The sequence below is a fragment of the Tachyglossus aculeatus genome, chromosome 22 (genome assembly GCF_015852505.1).
Source record: "Tachyglossus aculeatus isolate mTacAcu1 chromosome 22, mTacAcu1.pri, whole genome shotgun sequence".
NCBI lineage: Eukaryota > Metazoa > Chordata > Mammalia > Monotremata > Tachyglossidae > Tachyglossus > Tachyglossus aculeatus.
In genome coordinates, this window is record NC_052087.1 from 54711245 (window position 1) to 54734714 (window position 23470).

At 47.4% G+C, this 23470-nt stretch overlaps 1 protein-coding gene across 2 annotated transcripts in view; it reads left to right on the forward strand.

The window, feature by feature from the left end:
- The window catches only part of AP2A2 (adaptor related protein complex 2 subunit alpha 2), a 133090-nt gene that overhangs the window by 33838 nt on the left and 75782 nt on the right, over positions 1-23470 (forward strand). The window lies entirely within an intron of this gene.

The window sequence follows — 23470 nt, forward strand, 5'->3', positions numbered from 1 at the left end:
GCTAGCTTGGCGGATGGGCAGAGGGATTGGGGGCATTCCAGGCCCGGGGGAGGACGTGGGCCGGGGGTCGATGGTGGGACGGGCGAGAATGAGGTACAGTGAGGAGATTAGCAGCAGAGGAGCTGAGGGTGCGGGCTGGGCTGGAGAAGGAGAGAAGGGAGGTGAGGTAGGAGGGGGCGAGGTGATGGACAGCCTTGAAGCCGAGAAGTTGTCTGCCGGGTGACCTTGGGCAAGTCACTTCACTTCTCTGGGCCTCAGTTGATCTCATCTGTAAAATGGGGATGAAGACTGGGAACTCCATGTGAGTCAGGGACTGTGTCCAACCTGATTAGTGTGCATCCGTCACAGTGCTTGACACTTAGTAAGCACTTAACAAATACCATTTAAAAAAAAAACCCTCGACCAGAGCCCCTAAGCTCTGGCCCTGGGCACCCCAGGATACTTCATGAACACTACAGACACCCCAAGATGCTTTCTGAACACTACTGGCTTCCCTAGGCTCCTTTCCTGGCCAGTACTCTTCCAAGTGCTCAGTACACACAGTAGACTGTAAGCTCCCTGAAAGGAACCATCTGTCTATCAATCAATCAGTCAATCAATCAATGGTATTTATTGAGCGCTTACTGTGTGCAGAGCACTGTACTAAGCACTTGGGAAGTACAAGTTGGCAACATATAGAGACAGTCCCTACCCAACATCGTCATCATCATCAATCGTATTTATTGAGCGCTTACTGTGTGCAGAGCACTGTACTAAGCGCTTGGGAAGTACAAGTCGGCAACATATAGAGACAGTCCCTACCCAACAGTGGGCTCACAGTCTAAAAGGGGGAGACAGAGAACAAAACCAAACATACTAACAAAATAAAATAAATAGAATAGGTATGTACAAGTAAAATAAATAAATAAATAGAGTAATAAGTATGTACAAACATATATACAGGGGCTGTGGGGAAGGGAAGGAGGTAAGATGGGGGGGATGGAGAGGGGGACGAGGGGGAGAATATCAATTCTATTGGCCTCTCAGTCAGTCAGTCAATTGTATTTATTGAGCGCTTATTGTGTGCAGAGCACTGTACTAAGTGCTTCGTCCTCTCCCAAGACAAGGTTCTGTCTCTGGCCTGAAACGCCTTCCCACCTCATATCCGACAGACAACTACTCTCCCCGCCTTCAAAGCCTTATCGAAGGCCCGCCTCCTCCAAGAGGCCTTCCCTGACTGAGCCCTCCTTTCCTCTTCTCCCACTCCCTTCTGCATTACCCTGACTTGCTCCCTTTTTTCACCCCCCTTCCCAGCCCCACACCACTTAGGTCCACATCAATCATTTATTTAATTCTATTCATTATTTAATCATTCATTATTTAATTCTATTCCCAGACTGAGCCCCTTCCTTCCTCTCCCCCTCGTCCCCCTCTCCATCCCCCCATCTTACCCCCTTCCCTTCCCCACAGCACCTGTATATATGTATATATGGTTGTACATATTTATTACTCTATTTATTTATTTATTTATTTATTTTACTTGTACATTTCTTTCCTGTTTATTTTATTTTGTTGGTATGTTTGGTTCTGTTCTCTGTCTCCCCCTTTTAGACTGTGAGCCCACTGTTGGGTAGGGACTGTCTCTATGTGTTGCCAATTTGTACTTCCCAAGCGCTTAGTACAGTGCTCTGCACATAGTAAGCGCTCAATAAATACGATTGATTGATTGATTGATTGATTGATTCATGCCTGTCTCCCCTTCTAGACAGTAAGCTCATTGTGGACGGGGAATGTGTCTGTTTATAGTTCTGTTGTACTCTCCTAAGTGCTTAGTACAGTGCTCTGCACACGGTAAGCGCTCAATAAATATGATGTATGAATGAATGAACCTGTCATGAGCCTGTCAGCGCCTTGCGGGCGGACATCATTTCTACCGACTGTTGTAGCGGACTTTCGTAAGCGCTCAGCACAGCGCTCTGCACTTGGGAAACGCTCAGTGGGTACCATCAATTGATTGTGGGTGTAAACCCGCTTTGGGGGGGAGTTTGAAGGAACTGAAGCCCTTATCTGGAGTTGGCGGAGGGGGTGGGGTGTCCGGCCTGGGGTTAATCGTACTCTTCCAGGGAGTCTCCTTGCTGTTGGGTGAGTGGGGTACATGGGTGGGGAGAGGCTGACCGGTTAGCTAGTAGGTTAGAGCAGGGCTCTAATAACGCCAAGGTCGCGGGTTCGATTTCCTTTCATCATCATCATCATCATCAATCGTATTTATTGAGCGCTTACTTTCAGGCCACCTCTCTCCTCTAGACTGTCTGCTCGCTGTGGGCAGGGAATGTGTCTGTTTATTATTCATTCATTCAGTCGTATTTATTGAGCGCTTACTGTGTGCAGAGCACTGTACGAAGCGCTTAGGAAGTACAAGTTGGCAACATCTAGAGACGGTCCCTACCCAACAGCGGGCTCACAGTCTAGAAGATTGTTCTGTCGCCCTCTCCCCAACGCTTAGTACAGTGCTGTGCACACAGTAAGCACCCAGTACATATGATCGAATGAATGAACGAGAAGCAAGCTCACCCTTGCTGGAAGCAGCGTGGCCTGGGAGGAGGAAGGTCATGGGTTCTAATACCGGATCTGCCGCTGGTCTGCTGTGTGACCTTGGGCAAGTGACTTCACTTCCTTGGGCCTCAGTTACCTCATCTGTACAGTGGGGATTGAGACTGTGAGCCCCATGTGGGACAGGGACCGTGTCCAACCCGATTTGCTTGGATCCACCCCAGCGCTTAGTACAGTGTCTGGCCCATAGTAAGTGCTTAACAACTACCATTATTATTATTATTATTATTATTACCCCAACTCCCTCTCCCTGCTCCCTCACCCTTGGACTTGGGTGTGTCCCTTTTATTCACCCCACAGCACTTTGTCCATAAGAGGCACTTCTTTTGATGCCTTTTCCTTCCTCTAATAATAATAATATGCACTTAGTACAGTGGTCAGCACACAGTGAGCACTCACCATGTACGATTGAGTGAGTGAATAACTGTGGTATTTGTTGAGCGCTTACTATGTGCCCGGCACTTTCTGAGCGCTGGGGTAAATACAAGCTAATCAGGGTGGACACAGTCCATGTCCCACAAGGGACTCACAGTCTTCTTTCCCCATTTTACAGATGAGGGAATTGAGGCATGGAGAAGTGAATAATAATAATAATGATGATGGGATTTGTTAAGCACTTACTATGGGCCAGGCACTGTACTAAGCGTTGGGGTGGATCCAAGCCAATCGGGTTGGACACGGTCCGTGGGGCTCACAGTCTTCATCCCCATTTTCCAGATGAGGGAATGGAGGCCCAGAGAGGTGAAGTGACTTCGCCAAGGTCTCACAGCAGACAAGCGGTGGAGCTGGGATTAGAACCCAGGCCCATTCTCTATCCAGTAGGCTACATGTATCTACCCCAGCACTTTGTCCGGGGCCTGGAACATAGTAAGTGCTTAACAAATACCATAAACCAAATACTTCAAACAACTGGCAGACCAAAGGAAAAAGACCCAAAGAAGTTTTTAGGGAGCTGCTGACTTGGCACCTAGTAAGCGCTGAAGAAATACAATAAACAAAATACTTGAAAATAAAAAAAGCAGCCAATCAAAGGGAAAAAGACCCAAAAAAGATTTTTTTTATGGAGCCGCTGCCTGCCGGCCTGCAGCCGTAGTAATCAGCCTCATCCCGGGGTCGCCCGCCGAGAATTCCTTCCTCCCGGCTGGAACAAAGGTGAAGAAGCGGGAGATAAAGTTTAGCCAGCAGCGCTGAGCATTCCGGGCGATTTCCGGAGTCCGTCCGGCCGTCTGTCCGTCCGGGCCCCCGGATCCAGTCCTCCCTCTTCCCACTTTTCCCACAGGACCCAGAGATTCTCAATTGGAAAAGCAGCGTGGTCCAATGGTTAGCGCCCGGGCCTGGAATCAGAGGACTTGGGTTCTCATCCCAGCTCGGCCACTTGTCTGCTTAGGCGTGGCCTAGTGGATGGAGCCCGGGCCTGGGAAACAGAGGACCTGGGTTCTAATTCTGGATCAATCAATCAATCAATCGGTCGTATTTATTGAGTGCTTACTGTGTGCAGGGCACTGTACTAAGCGCTTGGGAAATACAAGTTGGCAACACATAGAGACGGTCCCTACCCAACAGCGGGCTCACGGTCTAGAAGGGGGAGACAGAGGACAAAACCAAACGTATTAACAAAATAAAATAAATAGAATAGGTATGTACAAGTAAAATAAATAAATAGAGTAATAAATATGTACAAACATATATACAGGTGCTGTGGGGAAGGGAAGGAGGTAAGGCGGTGGGGGGATGGAGAGGGGGGTCTGCTTGGGTGACCTTAGTCAAGTCACTTGGCGTGGCCTAGTGGATAAAGGTAGGGACGTTGAGTCAGAGGAACTGGGTTCTAATCCTGGATCCACCCCTTCTCTCCTTGGGTGACCTTGGGCAAGTCACTTCGTTTCTCTGAAATGAAGTATATCTGTGAAAATGTGTGTCTTTATATCTGTATATACCTGTAATTTATTTATCTATTTATATTAATGTCTGCCTCCCCCTCGAGACTGTGAGCTTATTGCGGGCAGGGAATGGGTCTGATGTTTTATCGTACTCTCCCAAGTGCTTAGTACAGGCTTTGCACACAGTAAGCGCTCAATAATAATAATAATAATGATGGCGTTTATTAAGCACTTACTATATGCAAAGCACTGTTCTAAGCGCTGGGGAGGTTACCAGGTGATCAGGTTGTCCCACTGGGGGCTCACAGTCTTAATCCCCATTTTACAGATGAGGTAACTGAGGTACAGAGTCACACAGCTGACAATTGGCGGAGCCGGAATTCGAACCCCTGACTCCAAAGCCCGTGCTCTTTCCACCGAGCCACGCTGTAAATGCAGTTGTTATTATTATTCTTATTTCTCTGGGCTTCAGTTCCCTCATCTGTAAAATGGAGATTCAGATACTTAGACTGTGAGCCCCATGTGGGACAGGGACTGTGTCCAACCTGATTAGCTTGTATGTACCCCAGAGCTTAGTAAAGTGCCTGGCACATAGTAAGCGCCTAAAATACTCTCCCCCTTCTAGACTGTGAGCCCATTGCTGGGTAGGGACCGTCTCTATATGTTGCCAACTTGTACTTCCCAAGCGCTTAGTACGGTGCTCTGCACACAGTAAGCGCTCAATAAATGCGATTGAATGAATGAATGAATGATTGAATGAATGGAAATACCAGAATCAATCAATCAATCATATTTATTGAGCGCTTACTATGTGCAGAGCACTGTACTAAGCGCTTGGGAAGGACAAATTGGCAACATATAGAGACAGTCCCTACCCAACATTGGGCTCAAGAAGCGGGTTGACCCTAGTTGGGGGCTATTACCGTGGCTGGAGAAGCAGCGTGGCTCAGTGGAAAGAGCCCGGGCTTTGGAGTCCGAGTTCATGGGTTCAAATCCCGGCTCTGCCAGTTGTCAGCTGTGTGACTTTGGGCAAGTCACTTCACTTCTCTGGGCCTCAGTTCCCTCATCTGGAAAATGGGGATGAAGACTGTGAGCCCCCCATGGGACAACCTGATCACATTGTAAACTCCCCAGCGCTTAGAACAGTGCTTTGCACATAGTAAGCGCTTAATAAATGCTATTATTATTATTATTATTAGGGGAATGAACTTTGAACTCAGAGGCCTTCCCCCATGAAGCCATCTTCTCCCTGGCTCCCTCTCCCTTCTGCATCGCCTGTGAACTTGGATCCGTGACCTTTGGGCGCTTGGTATTTGCCCCACCCTCAACCCCACAACATTATTTTAAAAATGGCATTTGTTAAGCACTTAGTATGTGTCAAGCACTGTTCTAAGCGCTTACGGAAGTAGTAGTAATAATTGTGGTATTTCATTCATTCAGTCATATTTATTGAGCACTTACTGTGTGCAATGTACTGTACTAAGCCCTTGGGAGAGGACAATACAACAATAAACAGGCACATTCCCTGCCCACCCCGAGCTTACACTGATAATAATAATTATGGTGTTTGTTAAGGGCTTATTATGTGCCAGGCACTGTACTAAGCGCTGGGGTGGATATATACAGATCAGGTTGGACACAGTCCCTGTCCCATGTCATCATCATCAATCGTATTTATTGGGCGCTTACTATGTGCAGAGCACTGTACTAAGCGCTTGGGAAGTACAAATTGGCAACATATAGAGACAGTCCCTGCCCAACAGTGGGCTCACGGTCTCAATCCCCATTTTCCAGATGAGGTAGCTGAGGCACAGAGAAGCGAAGTGACTTGCCCGAGGCCACACAGCAGACAAGTGGCGGAGTGGGGATTTGAACCCATGACCTTCTGACGCCCAGGCTCTGGCCACTGCACTACGTTGCTTCTCTAGAGACGTTGGCCTAGTGGAAAGAACGCGGAAATCAGAGGACGTTGTTAAGCACTTACTACATGGCAGGCACTGTACTAAGCGCTGGGGTGGATCCAAGCAAATCAGGTTGGACACAGTCCCTGTCCCACATTGGGCTCACAGTCTTCATCCCCATTGTACAAATGAGAGAACTGAGGCCCAGAGAAGTGTGGCTTAGTAGATAGAGACAGTCAGTAGTTTTTATCGCGCGCTTACTCTGTGCAGAGCACTGTACTAAGTGTTTCGGAGAGGACAGATACATTCCCTGCCCACAGTGAGCTTATAGTCTAGAGAGGGAAACAGACAAGAATAGAACGAAATAAAAGACAGTTAGGGACACTCCCCCCCCTCCTCCCCCCCATCCCACCTTTCTTACCTCCTTCCCTTCCCCACAGCACCTGTATATATGTATATATGTTTGTACATATTTATTACTCTATTTTACTTGTACATATCTATTCTATTTATTTTATTTTGTTAGTATGTTTGGTTTTGTTCTCTGTCTTCCCCTTTTAGACTGTGAGCCCACTGTTGGGTAGGGACTGTCTCTAGATGTTGCCAATTTGTACTTCCCAAGCGCTCAGTACAGTGCTCTGCACATAGTAAGCGCTCAATAAATACGATTGGTGATGATGATGATGACATAAGCGCTGTGAGGTTGGGAGGGGCGTTGAATGAAGAGAGCAAGTCAGGGCGATGCAGAGGGGAGTGGGAGAAGAGGAAAGGGGAGCTTAGTCAGGGAAGGCCTCTTAGAGGAGGTGGGCCTTCAGTAAGGCTTTGAAGTCTGGGCCTAGGAGTCAGAAAGTCACGGGTTCTAATCCCGGCTCCGCCACTTGTCTGCTGTGTGACCTTGGGCCAGTCATTTCACTTCTCCACACCTCAGTGACCTCATCTGTAAAATGGGGATGAAGACTGTGAGCCCCACGTGGGACGTAGACTGTGTCCAACCTGATGAGCTTGTATCTACCCAATGCTTGGAACAATCAATCAGTCAATTGTACTTATCGAGCGCTTACTGTGTGCAGAGCAGTGTACTAAGCGCTTGGGAAGTACAAGTTGGCAACATATAGAGACGGTCCCTACCCAACAGTGGGCTCACAGTCTAGAAGGGGGAGACAGAGAACAAAACAAAACATATTAACAAAATAAAATAAATAGAATAGATATGTACAAGTAAAATAAATAAATAGAGTAATAAATCCGTACAAACATATATACATGTATACAGGTGCTGTGGGGAAGGGAAGGAGGTAAGGTGGGGGGGATGGAGAGGGGGAGGAGGGGGGAGGGACAGTGTCTGGCACGTAGTAAGCGCTTATCAAATACCATTAAAAAAAAGGTTCATCGGCCCTAAGCAGCGTTTTCTTACGGTGTTTATTAAGTGCTATGTGCCAGGTGCTGTACTAAGCACCGTGTTCCCCCCTAGGGTGGCAGTGTGGCTGGCTACTGGAAGCCAGGAGCCTTGGGTGACCTTGGGCAAGTCACTTAACCCCTTTGAGCCTCAGTTTTCTCCTCTGGAATATGAGTCTCTGTAATGTAATGTGTTCTCCCTCTCCCTTAGGCTGGGGACATTTTGGGGTCCACCTCAGTGCCTGGCACAGAGCCGGACACACAGGAATGCTGCGTGCCCCCTCGCCCTCGTCGGGAGGAAGGCAAGAGGGTCAGCGTCGGGCCGTTCTGGGATGGAAGCCCCGCCTCCAGGGCTTTTCTTCCCCTCCATCTCCGAGAGAACAAAGTTCACTCAAAGTTGGGCCCGATCTCCATGGCCTTCGGCTCCTGCCAACCCTCCTCCCCCATGCCCTCTTTTGCCCTCTGGCTAACTCTACTCTGCCCTGGGGCCTCCTCCTCTTCTGCCCTGACCTCTCTGTGCCAGCCTGCTCTGCCCGGGATTTCCTCCTTTTCTGCCCTCCCCTGGGATTGCCTACCCTTCTGCCCTGTCCCTCACTGTGTTTTGCCCTGGGATTTCCTCCTCTTCTGCCCTGCCCTCTCTATGCCACTGTGCTCTGCCCCGAGATATCCTCCTCTTTCGCCCTGCCTTTTCTGTGCCCCTCTGCTCTGCCCCGGGATTTCCTCCTCTTTTGCCATGCCCCGACATCTCCTGACCTTCTGCCCCGCCCCACACTGTGCTCTGCCCCGGGATTTCCTCCTCTTCTGCCCTGCCCTCTCTGTGCCACTGTGCTCTGCCCTGAGATATTCCCCTCTTTTGCCCTGCCCTTTCTGAGCCATTCTGCTCTGCCCCAGGATTTCTTCCTCTTCTTCCCTTACCCTCACTGTGCTCTGCCTTGGGATTTCCTCTTCCTCTGCCTTGTCTTCCCTGTGCCACTCTGCTCTGCCCCAAGATTTCCTCGTCTTCCACCTTGCCCTTTCTGTGCCACTGTGCTCTGCCCCGGGATTTCCTCCTCTTCTTCCTTGTCTTCTCTGTGCCACTGTGCTCTGCCCCGGGATTTCCTCCTCTTCTGCCCTGCCCCGGGATCACCTGCCCTCCTGCCCTTTCCGTCACTGTGCTCTGCCTTGGGATTTCTTCCTCTTCTGCCCTGCCCTCTCTGTGCCACTGTGCTCTCTTGAATTTCCCCCAACCTCGGTTCCTGGCAGGGTCGGTCAGCCGACTCCCAGCTCGGCGGGCCTGCCGCAGGCTACCTCCGAGTGGGGACCCTGGCCTGAAATGACCCGTGGGGCAAAGGGGGAGCACGTGCGGGCCTGTGCACGTGTATGTTGCTTAACCTCCTACTCAGCTGTTTTCTGCTCCTTGCTCTTTCCCAAAGGAGGGAGTGCTCACCTTTGGATGATGGGGCCCCGTCTTACCTGGCCAATGTCCGCTTCCTCAGTCTGAGGTATTTAGTGAGCACTTACTGCGTTCAGTGCGCTGTACTAAGCGCTTGGGGGAGGACAGTACAGCAGTCCCTGTCCTCAAGGAGCTGATATGTCAGTCAATCAATGGTATTTATTGAGCACTTATGTGGTAGAGCACCATACTGAGCGCTTGGGAGAGGACAGTGCAACAGAGTTGTGTTTCCTGCTCACAGTGAGCTTATCTATCAATCAGGGATGTATATTGAGCACTTACTGTGTGCAAAGTGCTGTAATGAACGCTTGGGAGAGGACAGTAGAGCAGACACATTCCCTGCCCACAATGAGCTTACGGTTCAGAGGACAGGCATCGGTGTTTTCCTAAGTGGGGTATGGTTGGGTCGGGGGTGTGAGTGAAGGAGTTAGGATTGGTCAAATGGGCAAGAGATAAAAATAATAACAGTTCATTCATTCATTCATTCAATCGTATTTATCGAGCGCTGTGTGCAGAGCACTGTACTAAGCGTTTGGGAAGTACAAGTTGGCAACATGTAGAGATGGTCCCCACCCAACAGTGGGCTCACAGTCAAGTTATTAAGCGCTTACTATGTGCTGTTCTAAGCGCTGGGGAAGTTACAAGGTCTGCCCAAGCAGAAAGAGAGAGTGGATGAGGAGTTAATGGGAGGCTAGGGAGGAGAGGGAGAGCTTTAATAATCATTAATAATAATAATTATGGTATTTGTTAAGCACTATGGCACTGTACTAAGCTCTGGGGTGGATGCAAGCAAATCGGGTTGGGCAGAGTCCCTGTCCCGCACAGGGCTCGCAGTCTTCATCCCCGTTTTACAGATGAGGGAACTGAGGCGCAGAGAAGTGAAGGTCGGCCAGCAGACAAGTGGCAGAGCTGCTAGACCGCCCGGGCTCTAGCCTCTCCACCATGCCGCTTCTCCTTAGAGTGCTCCTACTGTGGGCAGTGCCCTGTGCTAAGCTCTGGGGAGAGTGTGCATGGCTAGGCAGGGCCCCACAGGGCTACCCCCCTCCCTCCTCCTCCTCCTCCTCCTCCTCTTTCTCCTCTCCCCTCTCTCATCTAAGAGTCGGAAGGAGGGGAGGGGGCTGGCGGCAGGCACCTGATCCCAAGGCAGGAAGGAGAGGAAATGGAGGCAGCCGGGAGGGAGGACCATCAGGCTCCCCTTGCCTCGGCCCGGAGGTCGCGGGATCGCGGGGTCACGGCCTTCCTGATGTTCATCGAGGACAGAAACTCCCCTGCCGCTGTCTGAGCCATTGCTGTGGCCCTCCTGCTTCCTGCCACCCCCCCGCCCCGCTTCCTCTTTCCCTGCAGCCCCCTGCTTCCTCCCACTCCTGGCCCCCCGTTTCCTCCCACCCCGCGGCCCCGGGTTTTTTCTACTGCATCAGCCTCCTCGCTGACCCTCCCTTGTCACCCCTCTCCAGCCCGTACTTCATTCCGCCTCCCGGATCATTTCCCTACAGAAATGTTCAGTCCACGTTTCAAAGCCCTTCGGTGGTTGCCCATCCACCTCGGCATCCGACAGAAACCCGTCGGCATCCGCTTTAAAGCCGTCCATCCTCTCGCCCCCTCCTACCTCACCTCGCTGCTCTCATCCTCCACCCCAGCCCACACACTTCACTCTTCTAATGCCGACTCGCTCCCCAGGCCTCCATCTCGCCTGTCTCACCGCCGACCTCTCGCCCACGTCCTCTCTCTAGGCCTGGAATGCCTTCCCCCTCCGTATCCACCAGCCCTCCACTCTCTAGACTGGAACCCGTTTCTAGACTGTGAGCCCGTTGTTGGGCAGGGACCGTCTCTATATGTTGCCGACTTGTACCTCCCAAGCGCTTAGTACAGTGCTCTGCACACAGTAAGCGCTCAATAAATATGAATGAATGAATTCATTCTCCCCCTCCTCCCTATCCCCCCCGCCTTACTTCCTCCCCCTCCCCACAGCACCTGTATATGTGTATATATGTTTGTACGTATTTATTACTCTATTTATTTATCTATTTTATTTGTACATATCTATTCTATTTATTTTATTTTGTTAATTTGTTTTGTTCTCTGTCTCCCCCTTCTAGACTGTGAGCCCACTGTTGGGTAGGGACCGTCTCTATGTGTTGCCAAATTGTACTTCCCAAGTGCTTAGTACAGTGCTCTGCACACAGTAAGCGCTCAATAAATATGAATGAATGAATTCATTCTCCCCCTCCTCCCCCTCCCCATCCCCCCACCTTACTTCCTTCCCCTCCCCACAGCACCTGTATATGTGTATATATGTTTGTACGTATTTATTACTCTATTTATTTGTTCATTTTATTTGTACATATCTATTCTATTTTATTTTGTTAATTTGTTTTGTTCTCTGTCTCCCCCTTCTAGACAGTGAGCCCACTGTTGGGTAGGGACCGTCTCTAGATGTTGCCAACTTGTACTTCCCAAGCGCTTGGCTTAGTACAGTGATCTGCACACCGTAAGCGCTCAATAAATGCAATTGAATGAATGAATAATAATAATAATGGTATTTGTTTAAGTGCTTACTGTGTGTCAGGCACTGTTCTAGGTGCTGGGGTAGATGCAAGGTAATCAGGTTGTCCCACAAGGGGCTCATAGACTTAATCCCCATTTTTCAGATGAGGGAACGAAGACACAGAGAAGTGAAGTGACTTGCCCAAAGTCACACGATTAGCGGTGGAGCTGGGATTAGAACCCAGGTCCTCGGACTCCAAAGCCCAGGCTCTTCCCACTAAGCCACACTGCTTCCCCATTATTAGGGTTACATCTCCTCCAAGAGGCCTTCTCCGATTAAGTCCCCTTTTCCCCCGGCTCCCCCGGCCTTCTGCGTCAGTTAATCACATTTATTAAGCACTTACTGTGTGCAGAGCACTGTACTGAGCTCTCGGGAGAGTACAATATGACGTATTCCCTGCCCACAAGGAGCTTCCAGTCTAGAGGAGGAGACAGACGCGAATAGAAATAAATAAAATGACAGGGAGGTAAATGGTGTGGGGCTGGGAATGGGGGGATGAATAAAGGGAGTGAGTCGGGGCGATGCAGAAGGGAGAGGGAGGAGAGGAAAGGGGGGCTTAGTCAGGGAAGGCCTCTTGGAGGAGGTGGGCTTTCAGTGAGGCTTTGAAGGTAGGGGAGAGCGATCGTCTGGTGGATACGAGGACGGAGGACGTTCGACATCCGCCAAGCTAGCTCCCTTCCTCCCTTCAAGGCCCTGCTGAGAGCTCACCTCCTCCAGGAGGCCTCCCCAGACTGAGCCCTTTCCTTCCTCTCCCCCTCGTCCCCCTCTCCATCCCCCCATCCTACCTCCTTCCCTTCCCCACAGCACCTGTATATATATATATATGGTTGTACATATTTATTACTCTATTTATTTATTTATTTTACTTGTACATATCTATCCTATTTATTTTATTTTGTTGGCATGTTTGGTCTTGTTCTCCGTCTCCCCCTTTTAGACTGTGAGCCCACTGTTGGGTAGGGACTGTCTCTATGTGTTGCCAATTTGTACTTCCCAAGCGCTTAGTACAGTGCTGTGCACATAGTAAGCGCTCAATAAATACGATTGATGATGATGATGATGATGATGATGGTGGCTTCTGGCTGGCACAGTGCCCTTCCTGCGTCTGGGGAATTACGGTGAAATCCCCCCGCAAGGACACATGGTCATGGGGTCACGGGCCTTCCTGACGTTCCTCGAGGCCAGAACTGAGCGCTTCCCGTGGCTCCCTCCTTTCCTTCCTCCTCCCCTCCCCCTGCTTATTTATTTATTTAGTTTTTGCTATTTGTTAAGCACTTACTATGTAATAATAATAATAATAATAATAATAATGGCATTTATTAAGTGCTTACTATGTGCAAAGCACTGTTCTAAGCGCTGGGGGATACAAGGTGATCAGGTTGTCCCACGTGGGGCTCACAGTCTTAATCCCATTTTACAGATGAGGTAACTGAGGCACAGAGAAGTTAAGTGGCTTGCCCAAGGCCCCACAGCTGACAAGTGGTGGAGCCGGGATTCGAACCCATGACCTCTGACTCCAAAGCCCGGGCTCTTTCCACTGAGCCACGCTGCTTCTCTAGAGGAGGAGACAGACGTGAATAGAAATAAATAAATAAATACGGTGCCTGGCACCGTACTGAACGCTGGGGTAGACGCCAGTTAATCAGGTTGGACACGGTCCCTGCCCCACCTGGGCTCACAGTCTCAATCCTCATTTTCCAGGTGAGGGAACTGAGGCCCAGAGAGGTGAAGCGACCTGCCCAAGGTCCCTCAGCAGAGACGTGACGGAGCTAGGATTAGAACCCAGGTCCTTCTAACTCCTTGGCCTGTGCTGTTTCCACTAGCCAAAGCCGCTTCATTCGCCTGGAGAAGCTGGAGAAGGAGAAGGGATTCTACCTTACCACGCTGGAGAAGCAGCGTGGCTCAGTGGGAAGAGCACGGGCTTTGGAGTCAGAAGTCATGGGTTCAAATCCCGGCTCCTCCAGCTGTCAGCTGTGTCATTTTGGGGAAGTCACTTAACTTCTCTGTGCCTCAGTACCCTCATCTATAAAATGGGGATTAAAACTGTGAGCCCCCTGTGGGGCAACCTGTTCATCATCATCAGTCGTATTTATTGATCACTTACTGTGTGCAGAACACTGTACAAAGCGCTTGGGAAGTACAAGTTGGCAACATCTAGAGACAGTCCCTACCCAACAGTGGGCTCACAGTCTAAAAGGGGGAGACAGAGAACAAAACCAAACATACTAACAAAATAAAATAAATAGAATAGATATGTACAAGTAAAATAAATAAATAAATAGAGTAACAAATCTGTACAAACATATATACATATATACGGGTGCTGTGGGCAAGGGAAGGAGGTAAGATGGGGGGTGGAGAGGGGGACGAGGGGGAGAAGAAGGAAGGGGCTCAGTCTGGGAAGGCCTCCTGGAGGAGGTGAGCTCTCAGTAGGGCCTTGTTCACCTTGTAACCTCCCCAGTGCATAGAACAGTGCTTTGCACATAGTAAGCGCTTAACAAATAACATTATTATTATTATTATCCATTCATCTGTGAGCCCTCTGTGGGACAGGGACTGTGTCCAACCTGATTATCTTCCATCTACCCTGCCACTTAGTACAGTGCTTGGCATGTAGCGCCTAACCAATACCACAGTTATTATCTTTTCAGGGGTAGCAATGGGACATGGTATTTGGAGATGTAGTTTATTGAGATTTTTGGAAGCAGCAATTTAAAGCGTTTTCTTGGCAGGATTCATTTGGAGAAAGCCGATTCTGGGCTCTCTGGATTCCTGCTCGGAAATGGGGACCATCCCTACAGAACTCCTACTGATAATAATAATGACAAGATGGCCTAGTGGATAGAGCCCAGGCGTGGGAGTCAGAAGGTCCTGGGTTCTAATTCCGGCTCCGCCACTCGTTTGCTGCGTGACCTTGCGCAAGTCACTTCACTTCTCTGGGCCTCAGTCACCTCATCTGTAAAATGGGGATTGAGCCTGTGAGCCCCACATGGGACAGGGACTGTGTCCAACTCGATTTGCTTGTGTCCACCCCAGTGCTTAGTCCAGTGCCTGGCACATAATAAGCACTTAACGAATACCACTATTAGTAGTAGTAAGCACTTACTGTGTGTGAAGCACTGTTCTAAGCTCTGGGGTAGTAATAATAATAATGATAGCATTTGTTAAGCACTTACTATGTTCAAAGCACTGTTCTAAGCGCTGGGGGGATACAAGGTGATCAGGTTGTCCCACATAGGGCTCACAGTCTTAATCCCCATTTTACAGATAATAATGATGGCATTTGTTAAGCGCTTACTATGTGCAAAGCACTGTTCTAAGCACTGGGGAGAATACAGGGTGATCAGGTTGTCCCACATAGGGCTCACAGTCTTAATCCCCGTTTTACAGATAATAATAATACTGATGGCGTTTGTTAAGTGCTTACTATGTGCAAAGCACTGTTCTAAGCGCTGGGGAGGATACAAGGTGATCAGGTTGTCCCACGGGGGGCTCACAGTCTTAATCCCCATTTTCCAGATGAGGTAACCGAGGCCCAGAGAAGTGAAGTGACTTGCCCAAAGTCACCCAGCTGACAATTGGCGGAGCCGGGATTTGAACCCATGACCTCCGACTCCAAAGCCCGGGCTCTCAGGTCCCACATGGGGCTCACATTCCAAGTAGGAGGGAGAACTGTTATTGAATCCGGGGAGGAAACTGAGCCCAGAGAAGGGAAGTGACTTGGCCCAGGTCACGGAGCAGGTAAGCGGCAGAATCAGAATCCAGTTCCCACGACTCCCAGGCTTATAATAATAGGGATCCAGAACTGGCAACTTGACAGAAATGGGAAAGGGCCTCTTTTCAGGATGCAGAAATCCTCATCATCATTGGTATTTACTGAGCGCCTACCATGTGCCGAGCACTGTACTAAGCGCTTGGGAGAGTCCAATGCAACAGATGACACCCCTGCTGCGACTGTGATCCCAACGTGGGACAAGGATTGTGTCCAACCTGATTAGCTTGTATCTAAGCGCTTAGTACAGTGCTCTGCACACAGTAGGCGCTCAATAAATACGATTGATGATGATCTACCCCAGTGTTTAATACAGAGCCAGGCACATAGTTTGTGGTCTGTCTCATGATCTATCTCACCACTGACCTCTCACCCACATCCTTCCTCTGGCCTGGAATGCGCTCCCTCCTCAAATCCCACAGACAATGACTTTTCCCATTTTCAAAGCGTTATCAAAGGCCCATCTCCTCCAAGAAGCCTTCCCTGCTTTTCTCTTCTCCCACTCCCTTCTGCGTCGCCCCAACGTGCTCCATTTCTTCATCCCCCTCGTCCCCCTCTCCCCCCCTTGTCCCCCCTCCATCCCCCCATCTTACCTCCTTCCCTTCCCCACAGCACCTGTATATATGTATATATGTTTGTACATATTTATTACTCTATTTATTTATTTATTTTACTTGTACATATCTATTCTATTTATTTTATTTTGTTAGCATGTTTGGTTTTGTTCTCTGTCTCCCCCTTTTAGACTGTGAGCCCACTGTTGGTTAGGGACTGTCTCTATATGTTGCCAGTTTGTACTTCCCAAGCGCTTAGTACAGTGCTCTGCACATAGTAAGCGCTCAATAAATACGATTGATGATGATGATGATTACTCTATCTTGTACATATCTATTCTATTTATTTTATTTTGTTACTATGTTTGGTTTTGTTCTCTGTCTCCCCCTTCTAGACTGTGAGCCTGCTGTTGGGTAGGGACCGTCTCTATGTGTTGCCGACTTGTACTTCCCAAGCGCTTAGTACAGTGCTCTGCACACAGTAAGCGCTCAATAAATACGATTGATTGATTCATCCCCCTTCCCAGCCCCACAGCCCCTGTGTCCGTATCTGTCATTTATTTATTTCTATTAATGTCAGTCTCCCCCTGTAGACTGTCACCTCATTACGGACAGGGAATCTGTTTATTGTTCTGTTATCTTCTCCCAAGCACTTAGTACAGTGCTCTCAATCAATCAATCAATCAATCAATCACATTTATTGAGCGCTTACTATGTGCAGAGCACTGTACTAAGCGCTTGGGAAGTACAAATTGGCAACACATAGAGACAGTCCCTACCCAACAGTGGGCTCACAGTCTAAAAGGGGGAGACAGAGAACAAAACCAAACATACCAACAAAATAAAATAAATAGGATAGAAATGTACAAGTAAAATAAATAAATAAATAGAGTAATAAATATGTACAACCATATATACATATATACAGGTGCTGTGGGGAAGGGAAGGAGGTAAGATCGGGGGATGGAGAGGGGGACGAGGGGGAGAGTGCTCTCCCAAGCACTTAGTACAGTGCTCTCCCAAGCACCTAGTACAGTGCTCTGCACACAGTAGGTGCTCAGTAAGTACAGTTGAATGAACGAATTGAATGAAATTTAATCAGGTTGTGCGCAGTCCCTGGCCCGCGTGGGGCTCTCTGTCTAAATAGGAGGGAGAACGGAGATTGAATCCCCATTTTCCAGATGAGGTGACTGAGGCCCAGAGAGGTGAAGTGATTTTCCCAAGGTCACCCAGCGGGGAGGTGGCGGAGCCCTGACTCCTGTGTCTCTGTGTGCCGGCACCCAGTAGACTGTCAGCTCCTTGAGGGTGGGGTTCATGGACTCTATTGGACTCTCCCAACCGCTCAGTCCAGCGCTCTGCACAGAGTTGGACTGTGAGCCCACTGTTGGGTAGGGACCGTCTCTATATGTTGCCAATTTGTACTTCCCAAGCGCTTAGTACAGTGCTCTGCACATAGTAAGCGCTCAATAAATACGATTGATGATGATGATGATTGCCCCGAGCTGTCGGCTTCCAGCTGGAGACGCGGGGCCCCTCTGGTGTCTTCATTTCCGCGGGCCGAGTCGTGGAACTGCCCCCGCTTCCGGGTACAAGACGGGAAGACAATGATATCCATTTCCTGCCTTCTCTGGGAAAAATGGAATGGGATTCTTCCTGTATAATAACAATAGCAATGATGATGGCATTTGTTAAGCGCTTACTATGTGCCAAGCACTGTTCTAAGCGCAGGGGAGGATGCGAGGTGATCAGATTGTCCCACGTCATAGTCTTCACCCCCATTTTCCAGATGAGGGAACTGAGGCCCAGAGAAGTGAAGTGACTTGCCCAAAGTCACGTAGCTGACAGTTGGCGGAGCTGGGATTTGAACCCATGACCTCCCGGGCCCGGGCTCTTTCCATCGATCCACGCTGCTTCTCCGTAGATACCTTGAAACAAAGATCCTTTCCCCACTCAGTTATACCTGGAAGCTGCGTGGCCTCAGTGGATAAGGCCCCGGGCCCGGGAGCCGGAGAACCTGGGTTCTAATTCTGGCTCTGCCACTTCCTGGAGAAGCGGCGTGGCTCAGTGGAAAGAGCCCAGGCTTTGGAGTTGGAGGTCATGGGTTCAAATCCCGCCTTCGCCAATTGTCAGCTGTGTAACTTTGGGCAAGTCACTTCACTTCTCTAGGCCTCAGTTCCTCATCTGTAAAATGGGGATTAAGACTGTGAGCCCCCCGTGGGACAACCTGATCACCTTGTAACCTCCCCAGCGCTTAGAACAGTGCTTTGCACATAGTAAGCGCTTAATAAATGCCGTTATTATTATTCCTGCTGTGTGACCTTGGACAAGTCACTTAACGTGGGCAGCTCACCTCCTCCAGGAGGCCTTCCCAGACTGAGCCCCCTCCTTCCTCTCCCCCTCATCCCCCTCTTCCCCGTCTTACCTCCTTCCCTTCCCCACAGCACCTGTATATATGTTTGTACATATTTATTACTCTACTTATTTATTTTACTTGTACATACTTATTCCATTTATTTTTATTTTGTTAATATGTTTGGTTTTGTTCTCTGTCTCCCCCTTCTAGACTGTGAGCCCACTGTTGGGTAGGGACCGTCTCTATATGTTGCCAATTTGTACTTCCCAAGCGCTTAGTACAGTGCTCTGCACACAGTAAGCGCTCAATAAATACGATTGGTGATGATGATATGTTTGTACAGATTTATTACTCTATTTATTTATTTATTTTACGTGTACGTATCTATTCTATTTATTTTATTTTGTTAATACGTTTGGTTTTGTTCTCTGTCTCCCCCTTCTAGACTGTGAGCCCACTGTTGGGTAGGGACCGACTCTATATGTTGCCAACTTGTACTTCCCAAGCGCTTAGTACAGAGCTCTGCAAACAGTAAGCGCTCAATAAGTACGATTGATTGATTGATTGATCTGTTTCCTCCACTGCAAAATAGGGATTCAATCCCCGTTCTCCCTCCTATTTGGGCAATGGGCCCCACGTGGGACAGGGACTGTATCTACCGCAGTGCTCAGAACAGTGACACATAGTAAGTGCTTAACAAATACCCCAGAGATGCAACTGATAGTTTTTCCTCCTTCTCCTTAAGCACGTTTCGTCTAAATTTTCTGCTTCTGATTCCTAAACCCTGCTGCTTCCCCGGTACTGAGTCCAAGCCAAATCCACTGAGCCAAGCTGCTTCTCTGTATTAATATATATTATATAATATATAGCTCAATATATAGTATTATAATATGTATAGTACTATATATTGTGTAAAATATATAGTATATACTATGTATAATAACACTGTATATTATGTATAATATATAATACAATGTATACTATATAATACATGGTACTTGTACTTCCCAAGCGCTTAGTACAGTGCTCTGCACATAGTAAGCGCTCAATAAATACGATTGATGATGATATGTTTGTACAGATTTATTACTCTATTTATTTATTTATTTATTTTACTTGTACATATCCATTCTATTTATTTTATTTTGTTAATGCGTTTGGTTTTGTTCTCTGTCTCCCGCTTCTAGACTGTGAGCCCACTGTTGGGTAGGGACCGTCTCTATATGCTGCCAACTTGTACTTCCCAAGCGCTTAGTACGGAGCTCTGCAGACAGTAAGCGCTCAATAAATACGATTGATTGATTGATTGATCTGTTTCCTCCACTGCAAAATAGGGATTCAATCCCCGTTCTCCCTCCTACTTGGGCAATGGGCCCCACGTGGGACAGGGACTGTACCTACCCCAGTGCTCAGAACAGTGCTTGACACGTAGTAAGTGCTTAACAAATACCCCAGAGATGCAACTGATAGTTTTTCCTCCTTCTCCTTAAGCACGTTTCGTCTAAATTTTCTGCTTCTGATTCCTAAACCCTGCTGCTTCCCCGGTACTGAGTCCAAGCCAAATCCACTGAGCCAAGCTGCTTCTCTGTATTAATATATATTATATAATATATAGCTCAATATATAGTATTATAATATGTATAGTACCATATATTGTGTAAAATATATAGTATATACTATGTATAATAACACTATATATTATGTATAATATATAATACAATGTATACTATATAATACATGGTACTTGTACTTCCCAAGCGCTTAGTACAGTGCTCTGCACATAGTAAGCGCTCAATAAATACGATTGATGATGATATGTTTGTACAGATTTATTACTCTATTTATTTATTTATTTATTTTACTTGTACATATCCATTCTATTTATTTTATTTTGTTAATGCGTTTGGTTTTGTTCTCTGTCTCCCCCTTCTAGACTGTGAGCCCACTGTTGGGTAGGGACCGTCTCTATATGTTGCCAACTTGTACTTCCCAAGCGCTTAGTACGGAGCTCTGCAGACAGTAAGCGCTCAATAAATACGATTGATTGATTGATTGATCTGTTTCCTCCACTGCAAAATAGGGATTCAATCCCCGTTCTCCCTCCTACTTGGGCAATGGGCCCCACGTGGGACAGGGACTGTACCTACCCCAGTGCTCAGAACAGTGCTTGACACATAGTAAGTGCTTAACAAATACCCCAGAGATGCAACTGATAGTTTTTCCTCCTTCTGAAGCACGTTTCGTCTAAATTTTCTGCTTCTGACTCCTAAACCCTGCTGCTTCCCCGGTACTGAGTCCAAGCCAAATCCACTGAGCCAAGCTGCTTCTCTGTATTAATATATATTATATAATATATATCTCAATATATAGTATTATAATATGTATAGTACTATATATTGTGTAAAATATATAGTATATACTATGTGTAATAACACTGTATATTATGTATAATATATAATACAATGTATACTATATAATACATGGTACTTGTACTTCCCAAGTGCTTAGTACAGTGCTCTGCACATAGTAAGTGCTCAATAAATACGATTGATTATGATGATGATATGTTTGTACAGATTTATTACTCTATTTATTTATTTATTTTACTTGTACATATCTATTCTATTTATTTTATTTTGTTAATACGTTTGGTTTTGTTCTCTGTCTCCCCCTTCTAGACTGTGAGCCCACTGTTGGGTAGGGACCGTCTCTAGATGTTGCCAACTTGTACTTCCCAAGCGCTTAGTACAGAGCTCTGCAAACAGTAAGCGCTCAATAAATACGATTGATTGATTGATCTGTTTCCTCCACTGCAAAATAGGGATTCAATCCCCATTCTCCCTCCTACTTGGGCAGTGGGCCCCACATGGGACAGATACTGTATCTACCGCAGTGCTCAGAACAGTGACACATAGTAAGTGCTTAACAAATACCCCAGAGATGCAACTGATAGTTTTTCCTCCTTCTCCTTAAGCACGTTTCGTCTAAATTTTCTGCTTCTGATTCCTAAACCCTGCTGCTTCCCCGGTACTGAGTCCAAGCCAAATCCACTGAGCCAAGCTGCTTCTCTGTATTAATATATATTATATAATATATAGCTCAATATATAGTATTATAATATGTATAGTACTATATATTGTGTAAAATATATAGTATATACTATGTATAATAACACTATATATTATGTATAATATATAATACAATGTATACTATATAATACATGGTACTTGTACTTCCCAAGCGCTTAGTACAGTGCACTGCACACAGTAAGCGCTCAATAAATACGATTGAATGAAATAGCATGTATCTCCTCCAGCGTGTAGTACAGTACCTGGGACATAATAAGCGCTTAGAGAAGCAGCATGGCCTAATGGATAGACCACGGGGCTAGGAGTCAGAAGGACCTGTGTTCTAATCCTGGCTCCGCCACATGTCCGCTGGGTGACCTTGGGCAAGGCACTTAACTTCTCTGGGCCTCGGTTACCTCACCTGGAAAATGGGGATTGAGACTTTGAGTCCCATGTGGGATGGGGACTGTGTCCAACCTGATTAACTTGTACATATTTACTGTTCTATTTATTTTATTAATGATGTGCATCTAGCTTTGTTTCTGTTTATTCTGACGACCTGTCCACATGTTTTGTTTTGTCTTTTTTCCCGTTCTAGACTGTGAGCCCGTTGTTGGGTAGGGACCGTCTCTACATGTTGCCAACTTGGACTTCCCAAGCGCTTAGTCCAGTGCTCTTCACACAGAGTAAGCGCTCAGTAAATACGATTGAGTGAATGAATGAATATCATCTCCAGGGCTTAGAACAGTGCTTGACACCTAGTAAGCGCTTAAGTACCATAATTATTAGTTGTGATTCATTCATTCATTCATTCAATCCCAAGCGCTTAGTCCAGTGCTCTTCACACAGAGTAAGCACTCAGTAAATATGACTAAATGAATGAATGAATATCATCTCCAGGGCTTAGAACAGTGCTTGACACCTAGTAAGCGCTTAAGTACCATAATTATTAGTTGTGATTCATTCATTCATTCAATCCCAAGCGCTTAGTCCAGTGCTCTTCACACAGAGTAAGTGCTCAGTATATATGACTGACTGAATGAATGAATATCATCTCCAGGGCTTAGAACAGTGCTTGACACCTAGTAAGCGCTTAAGTACCATAATTATTAGTTGTGATTCATTCATTCATTCATTCAATCCCAAGTGCTTAGTCCAGTGCTCTTCACACAGAGTAAGCGCTCAGTAAATACGATTGAATGAATGAATGAATATCATCTCCAGGGCTTAGAACAGTGCTTGACACCTAGTAAGCGCTTAAGTACCATAATTATTAGTTGTGATTCATTCATTCATTCATTCATTCAATCGTATTTATTGAGCGCTTACTGTGTGCATTAACAAATGCCATTTAAAAAAAAAGTGGCAGGACAAGGAACCAGGCTTCCTGCCTCTCAGTCCCATAAAATAATAATAATAATTATGGTATTGGTAAGCGCTTACAATGTGCAAGCACTGTTCTAAGCACAGTGATAGATACAAGGTAAGCAGGTTGCCCCACGTGGGGCTCACGGTCTTAATCCCATTTTACAGATGAGGGAACCGAGGCACAGAGAAGTGAAGTGACTTGCCCAGTGTCACACAGCGGACAAGTGGCAGAGTCAGGATTAGAATCCACGATCTTCGACTCCCAAGCTTGGGCTCTTTCCACTAAACCCCACGTAGCCTACGGCCACGCCGCTTCTCCCTCTTGAGGATCCCGGGTAGAGCGTTTGGAATCAAGCGCTTAGTACAGTGCTCTGCACGCAGTAAGCGCTCAATAAATACGATTGAGTGAATGAGTGAATGGATCGCCATAGCCGTCCGGATTGCCGCAGTCTTTCCTTGGAAGCGGGATTCGAATCTCCGTTCTTCAGCGGCTGCCCTGAGGAGCGGTGCCAGTGGGTCGCCTCGGGGTGGGGAAAAGGTCACTAACCTTCCTGAGTCCCTGGAGACTGACCCAATCAATCAATCAATCGTATTTATTGAGCGCTTACTGTGTGCA